The sequence below is a fragment of the Poecilia reticulata genome, linkage group LG8 (assembly GCF_000633615.1).
Source record: "Poecilia reticulata strain Guanapo linkage group LG8, Guppy_female_1.0+MT, whole genome shotgun sequence".
Taxonomy (NCBI): Eukaryota; Metazoa; Chordata; class Actinopteri; order Cyprinodontiformes; family Poeciliidae; genus Poecilia; species Poecilia reticulata.
The window spans coordinates 11,296,869-11,304,553 of NC_024338.1; the positions used below are offsets into that span (position 1 = coordinate 11,296,869).

At 40.1% G+C, this 7,685-nt stretch overlaps 1 protein-coding gene across 1 annotated transcript in view; it reads right to left on the reverse strand.

Annotated features, from left to right (window-relative positions):
- elfn2b (extracellular leucine-rich repeat and fibronectin type III domain containing 2b) overlaps window positions 1–6,424 on the reverse strand; it is a 72,020-nt gene extending 65,596 nt beyond the window's left edge. The window contains exon 1 of the mRNA XM_017306335.1: window positions 6,284–6,424. The gene's annotated coding sequence lies outside the window, so the exon portion shown is untranslated. The remainder of the gene's footprint in view (window positions 1–6,283) is intronic.
- Between the last annotated feature and the right edge of the window lie 1,261 nt (window positions 6,425–7,685).

Here is a 7,685-nt window from a genome sequence, read left to right on the forward strand (position 1 = left end):
GCACATAAGTCACTTTCTTTATTAAGTAAGACATTGACTTCACATAAGTGCCTCACAAAACTTCACTTCAATCAAAACTCATACAGACAGTTATCTATCATCACACGGTCAGCAGACTTGCAACGTACACGTGGCAATGCAAAAAAAAAAAGTTGAACTCAAGCTGGAACATTTTCTTCACCACACCTTCCAACACCATTTTCTCCCCAATTATTAGTTCACTTGCCAGGTGTGAGACATGCCTAAAGCAGACTATGGGAGTGCATGACATTCATCAGAGATGTTTCACTAACTTCTCACTATTCCCTATTCTTCTCCTTTTCACATATGCAACACATAGTTCATAYTGTAATATTCTTGTTCCACTTTCTTATCCATTGGATCTATTTTTTCCCTCCCTCTGAGACAACTTCTACTTGTCTACAAAGATGTTCACTTCCCCTGCTACTTCATTCACGCCTTGCAGAGGCACAGCTAAAGAGACCGCATCCATTTTCCTCAAATCACTCAAACATGCTGCAATTCTGAAAACTGTCAACTGTAAAGGTGTCTTCCCGTGCCTTTCGTTTTCTTGCCCTGGGGGACCTCCCACAGGTGCCTGGCAGTGAGGGACTGTTGGCTGTTGTGAAACACGACGGCCATATTGATTGTGCAGGGGACTGCAACAGCTGGTTGGCTGAAAGAGAGCACAGCATGYAATGGCCAAGAACGCGATGTGGAGGAGTGAGCAAGTGTGGATCTCTCCCAAGGGCTATCCCTCTCAGGATCTTTGCATAATCTCCCTTGAAGGATTCTGAGATCGATTTCGAGGGCGTGGCAGAGGAGCGGAGGCCAGGAGGGACGGAGCAGGTGGGGAGGCCTAAAGATCTGAGACTGTCAATTGTGAACCAGCAAGGAGGCACTGCTGAATACCTAATTTATTCACTTTGGCCTATTAGAGGTTCTACTTGCAAGGATTTTCATGGTCTGTGTACAGGCACAATCTTAGCTGAATTAATATACAGAAATAATGCACACAGCTATTCAGTGTACAAGGTGTCTAATAGGTAAAACCCCATGAGATTTATATTACAAAAAAAAAAATCATTCTGAACTTGTAGACATTTTGTTACAAGTTTTTGCTTCTTATCTCAAACTCAAGTTTTTTTGTTTGTTTTTTTGACTAGGCCTTTTCAGCACATGAACATGACATCCCATTGTAGCTCTGGTGGTAAGCTTTAAAGCATATGTTCTGTTTAAAAGGTAAASTTTCATTCCAGGTCTGAATCTTTTGCTTCCCATGATAAGCATAGTCCTCAAGGATTGTCCCCATCCATTCCCCACCAACTCTGACCGCCTTCCCTATCCTCTGTAACGTAGCACATTTCCACAGCATGATGCTTCCTCCACCCCGTATCTCAATAGGGATGGCATGTATTAATTTTTYTCTCTCATTGCATTTTTCATGCAGGCCAAGAAGTTTGGCATTGATCTCATCTAACCAGATCACCTCCTTTCACACGTTGAGTTTCCTGCATGGTTCTTTTAGTGGCAAAGTTTAAACCTGCATATCCTTTTGTTAAATGATCCATTTATTCTTGCCACTCTTCAGTAAAGACCAGATTCATCCAAATTTGTTTGTATGACTAATAAAACTGATGAAAATTCTTASATAATATGATAAGTTTGGTATATAATTGRATGATCTAAACCTGTTTTTATCCTCTCCACAACTTTATTTACCTATCTGATGTGTTTCCTGGTCTTCATGATTCTACTTGTGCTCTAATGTTCTCTTACAAACCCCTAAAGTCTTTAAAGATCAGCTTTATCTATGCCTAGATGACACATAGGTGGAACCGACTTACTAATTATGTAACTTCTAAAGGCAATTCATTGTCCTGGATTATATTTAGTGGTATCAATAAAAAACAGGCCAAGTAGAAGCACCCGCAACAATTCTGGATTTTTTTATATATTTTTTTTGAAACAATGGTTCWCAGCACTTTATGTTAATCAGCTTGTCAATTTCCACTGGAGTGTTTCAGTGCTGGCTTCAATGTTTCACCTTACAAAACTCTGCATTTGTAACAACTGAGTATGTTGTTAAAGGTGAAAAAGAATTACCTGCCATCTAGTTTCTATTCTGAAATTAATGAGAAACATGTTTTCTTCATCATTTTTATGTAGTTTCATCTTCTTATTTGTTCTGCTACACAGCAGTTACGACCACGAGAAAACTATCCGAGCCATACAAATTAGTCAAAATTATATGCTGTTTTTTTTTTTTTTTTTGCTACATCTATATAATCTGACCTGCCAGGCATTTGCTGTCACTGCGTTTTAGCTCAGCTACCATACCATTATAGAACACACATCTTTTTTTAACTTAACTGTAAGCAGAATTAATTAGGTCAGTCCTGCCTAACTTTTGCTGGTTTCAGAGTAAGGAGATCGAGCCGTTTTATCGCTTTCAGCCAATGCATCGTCTGCAGCCGCAAATATTCCCAATCATCTTGTTCAACAACCAGTCCCTTACAGGCATGCCGATGTAGTATCCTCATTTTGCTCATGAAATTTAGCAGCAACATATTTGATTATTTTCACACAAACATAAAGAAGTAAAGAAAATTCCATTTTCAGGCTCATACCAGTGTAACATTCATCACTTCTTCAGATTATCGCCCACAGACAGAACTATGGATTTCCAAAAATTATGGCTCACGCTGCTTAATAGAATTCTGATAAAGAGAAGATTACATAGTGGTTTGGTTTGGTAGGTGGTGGTTACTTCGCCTTCATTCAGGCCTGTTCCTCCATACTGATTACCTCTCCCTCTTTTTTTTTCCCCCTTGGTACAGCTCTGATATGTGATTGCAATTGATTGGAGACTGCTCATCATTCCTCCAGGGAYGACATCAAGAGGCATGGTAAAATGAAAGGAGCGGGTGGGTGGAGAACAAGACTTATGTGTGGAAGCTAAACGGGTGCAATAAAATAGCAAAATAAAGTTGGACGGGTATCCCTTTTGCATTTTAAGTGGGTGTCTCCAGGGATCACTCTGGCCAAGTGGCACCTTAGATGCCATGGTTGAAAATAGGGGAAGGGCTTCATTATCGATTGGAGTAAAAGCTAATATACAACATCTTATAAAAAGGGAATCCACTTACTTAGCAAACTGATATCCCCCKTTTGTCATTTTTAAGAGAATCAGATGAAGCACTTATTAAATATTGATCACACGGACTAAATGCGTGTCCGTGTGAACKTTTGAACCTTGTGCACAAAGCTCACACGAAACAACCGGAAACTGGACTCTTTCTCTCTGTGATGTTTTGCTTCGCCAATGAACATCTGTCTATTCTCCAAGAAAATTATGTTCRGAGTTGGCTGAGGGAATTGTCCTACACTTTTCCCTAACAACAACAACAACAACAAAAAAGGCAAATTCATCTCATCAGAGAGTCATGGCTTCACCCTCTTAAATCTGTATTTGACAGGTAATTCTTGTTGGAGGGAAAAATAGCCAAGATGGTTTCCAAAGCAGCGCTCTGTTTATTAGTTTYGTTTGCATCACAAGGCGTAAGAGTATCCTGTGAGAGCTTGTTGGTTTGCCAAAACGTTCTCCTTATCTCATCTAAATTCTGGATACAGAACAAAATGTCAAACCGAGTTCAGAACAGGCCATTAGTAAATGTTTCCCAAATGGCAACAGTGTAATCATCCTGGTTCTCTTCCCATGTTTTCTGTTTGTGGTCTCGCATGCACAATACCAAAAATGGTATAAATTTCTGTATCAACCCATGGATTAGATTTTTTTTTTTTCACAGATGCATGATGCTTTTCAGCTGCAGACTGAAAAGCATCATGCATCYGTATGGACTCTGAGTTTTGTAATAACCGCATAATAAATCCAAACCGTATGAATGACATTTCTGTTGAGCAGTCAAATAAAGGCTGGCTCCTGGCTCATGTTGTTGCAAAAAGAGCCTTGAACCATTGAAGGAAAGAATCCACTAGATGTGCTGTGGTTCTATGCCTCCTACAATTGCTCACAATCTTTTTTTAAAGTCTATCTTGGTGCAATTTATTTCACAGGTTAGCTATACATATTCACCTAGCCTTCTATGCACTGTAAAGAAAAAAAATTATTTCCCAACAGATCACATTTTTCAGATTGGATGATGAAATGCCAATTGTTGGCCCCTAAAGTGGTGGACTTTGGCTTTGCAGCCAGTGCAGGAAACAAATTGTGATGATGTTTTTTGATACATTTTCACTGGAACCTACATAACCTTTTCAGGAATTTGGGCTAACRTTGCTTGCCTGTTAGATCAGACCACATAGACCAGCCTTATCTCTCCCCACTTATCAATGAGCCCCAACCAACCATGACAGTGACCTGTTGCGCATTCACATCTGTTCTTTCCTTGTACCAGATTATGGCATTTGAAAGAAACTGRCCACTRAAAATGGGGGAAACTCCATGAGCACTACAGTTTTTGGAGATGTTATAATCTGGCCATCTAGCTGTCATAATCTGGTACAGTTTTCTACTCCTGCCCATTTTTAATCTCCAACTTTGRAGACAAAATCAATTGCTACTGAAGTGTACTAGGGGTTGTCTATAAATATGCCTCTGCGAGATGTATAAATGAAGACTCACGTACACCAGCTTAGATAAATAAAAAACGTTATTACAAAACAAACCGATGGTTGCTGACAGCCACAAGTTACAGTCACTTGGCCTCTTAGAGGGGTGTAGTGCACACACACCCATACATTCCCATATTTGGAATTGTTGTTTAGCCCCAACATCTGGCTTTTATCACCACTCAGCAATGAGGTACTGACCACTAAAGGAGACCCATCAACAAAACAATTCTTTAATAAAACTTGAGTTCCAATGTTTAATTTGCTCCTGGGATTTATTTTGAATTTAATTGAAATGACTTGAATATTCCACTCGAAAACCTTTCCAGTGATTAAGGAACATTTATGCTCTATCCAGGTCATCARTCATTGGTGAAAATGTTATACTTGGAACAATGTACACAGTATGCATACTTATAATTATAACAATCAAAATGTCTACTGTTTTTTGCAACAATAGGGAAAACTGGTGCTAATCTGTTTTGAATAACAATTAGATCATGTTTGATATTCATGTTTTTTTATGTGAATACCATGAAAGCATGATATTCTTACTTTTTTTTAAAGCCCATGTCTACTTGGAACATGTAAGTCTGCACATTTAGAGTCCAGGACCCGCAGAAATTCCATCTGATCAGCACACACTCTGTCCACTACCTTCTGCATTTTAAGACCCAAAACTTGTTCTAAGATGAATGATGCACAGGGATTTTACTGCCCATGAAGATACAGATAGTAGATTTCCAAGTGTTTTGTCTCTGTTGCTACGCATATTCTCGTGCCTGGCTGTCCACAGTGTGTGGGCGTACAAATCTGTGTGGTCCATCGGTCAGCAGTTGGACACTGTTGCCGCTGCTGGCATGAGAGCTCTTTCTCTCTCTCTCACTCTCTCTCTCTCACTTAAACACATAATCAGAGCCACACATTCAATAACTCATGCATGCCGGAGAACTAAAGGTGGCTTCCACCTAAGCCCTCGCCGCAGGTGAAGTGAGCCGCTTTTCTGTCGCGCGAGTGAGTAGTCAACACTGCTGGAAAACCGACCATTTAACCCAGAAAAAAAAAATTAAAAAAAAGAGAGAGAGAGAAAAAAAAGCAAGAACACACACACATCCACGCACACGCTGGGGCGCGCATGCATCGCCAGCTTTATCCCCTGCGTGATTCCTCCCTCGATACTAAATCCCCTCTCTCTCGCACATCTGTCCATGGCGCGTATTCTGCCCGGCCGTCCTATCTCTGCAGAATCCAACCTGGCTTCATGTGACACTTTAAATCTGTGACACAGATTTAATCACTTTTGGCGTGCGTTTTAACCTAATATAAAAAAAAGCGTATTGTAAAAAATATATAATAATAATCTGAGCACATTAATAGGTTATTCTGACAAGTATTCTAAAAAAAAAAAAAAAAAGCACCAACAGGGAAAATAAAAAGCACGCTTTTTTTTTGTAATACCATCGTAAATTTAGCTCAGTGAGGTTCTGTTGCACCAAGAAGGTTGGAGTCTGTGAGGGCAGGTGCGTTCTCGCCCCGCCGTCGCTTTTATATCGGTGCATATGAAATATCGGAGCATGACTGTCCTTTAACGTACACAAATAAATAAATTACATGTTGCAAAAATGAAAGCAAAAATATCTTTGCACAGTACCTTCACTTATTCCCCCGTCAGATGGTGCGTTCAGTGGCTGGAGCAGAAAGGATGAGATTTTTTTCCTCTCTCTCTCCCCCCTCTTTCTCTCTAAGCAACGTCGCAGGCTCAGCACCACGGCGGGAGAGGATGACTGAGAGAGGGAGAGCAACAGAGTAAGAGAGAGGCAGTTGGAGAGAGAGAGGGAGGATGCATAGACCTCTGCGTAGTGTAACACTGTTTAATGCGGTGGGCTTTGCTTTCTGTTTGAGTAGCAGAACATTTACAGTACACTGGTCTTTTATTCACAGGTTTGGTGCTATGTAAGCAATGAATGATATGTAAATTCAGCATCTACTGGATATACGATCAGGACACTGCATACAGGAGGCGGCTATGCTGCACATCAATGGTTCTATCAACTTGACAGCAAACATTACACTGACTTTTTTTAAAAAGCAACAAACGCACCCACCTACACAAGTAACTATGTTAAGCTTGATTGGCATTTGGGCCACTCTTCACGAAAACGTACATGCTGAAGAAGTGCTATTAATGAATTTGAGTATCATTCAAAAATGTTTTAATTTCATTATTTCTTTTCTTTTTTTTTAAAGGTGAATGCTTACTGAAATATTCACAGAGTGACCTATTTTCAGCATTTCCGTTCACTTCGATTATTATGGCTTACAGCTAATTAGAAAGTCAGAATCTGTGAAAATCCGAGTGTTACATAAGACCAAATTAAAAAAAGGATTTTCTAAAACGGCAGCATTGGCCTACTGAGGAGTAACGTCCATGTGCTGCACAGAGCACGCACTCAATACTTCAAGGTCACTGCTCCTTTTATATGGATTACTGCATCAGTGCAAAGTGCCATGGAGGGGCCAGTTTGTGTCGCTGCTGAGGTGTTAAGGAAACAATGGCTGCTGCTTTGATAGCGGCCTTCAGCTTATCTGCATTCTTGGTTCAGGTGTCTCTACTCTACGGGGCTTTGGTCTGGGCAGTTTGCTGGCCAATCAAACACAATGATAGCATGGTCAATAAACCATTTAATGGTACTTTTGGCAGTGTATGCATGCAGCAAGCCCTGTCCAAAAACGAATTCAGATTCCCCATAAGCTTATAAAATTTTGTGCTATAGACAGCTGCACAGATTTTCGACTTAATAAAAAATCAGCGGACCAGCTCAACATGGCACATCAAATCATCACCAAATGTGGACCGCGCACAGGTCAAACGCTTCTGACACTGTCTGGTTTGATAGTTTACTTTTATATGTACTTTTTTGACTAAAATGTTTAAGAACAGGTTCTCCTCATGTATGTATGACAGTGACAGCTGACAGTCTCTGTCAAGTCAGCAGTTTTCACCATGATTGTTGAATGGCTGTAACAGTAGTTCTCGATTCGAAATCATTTTA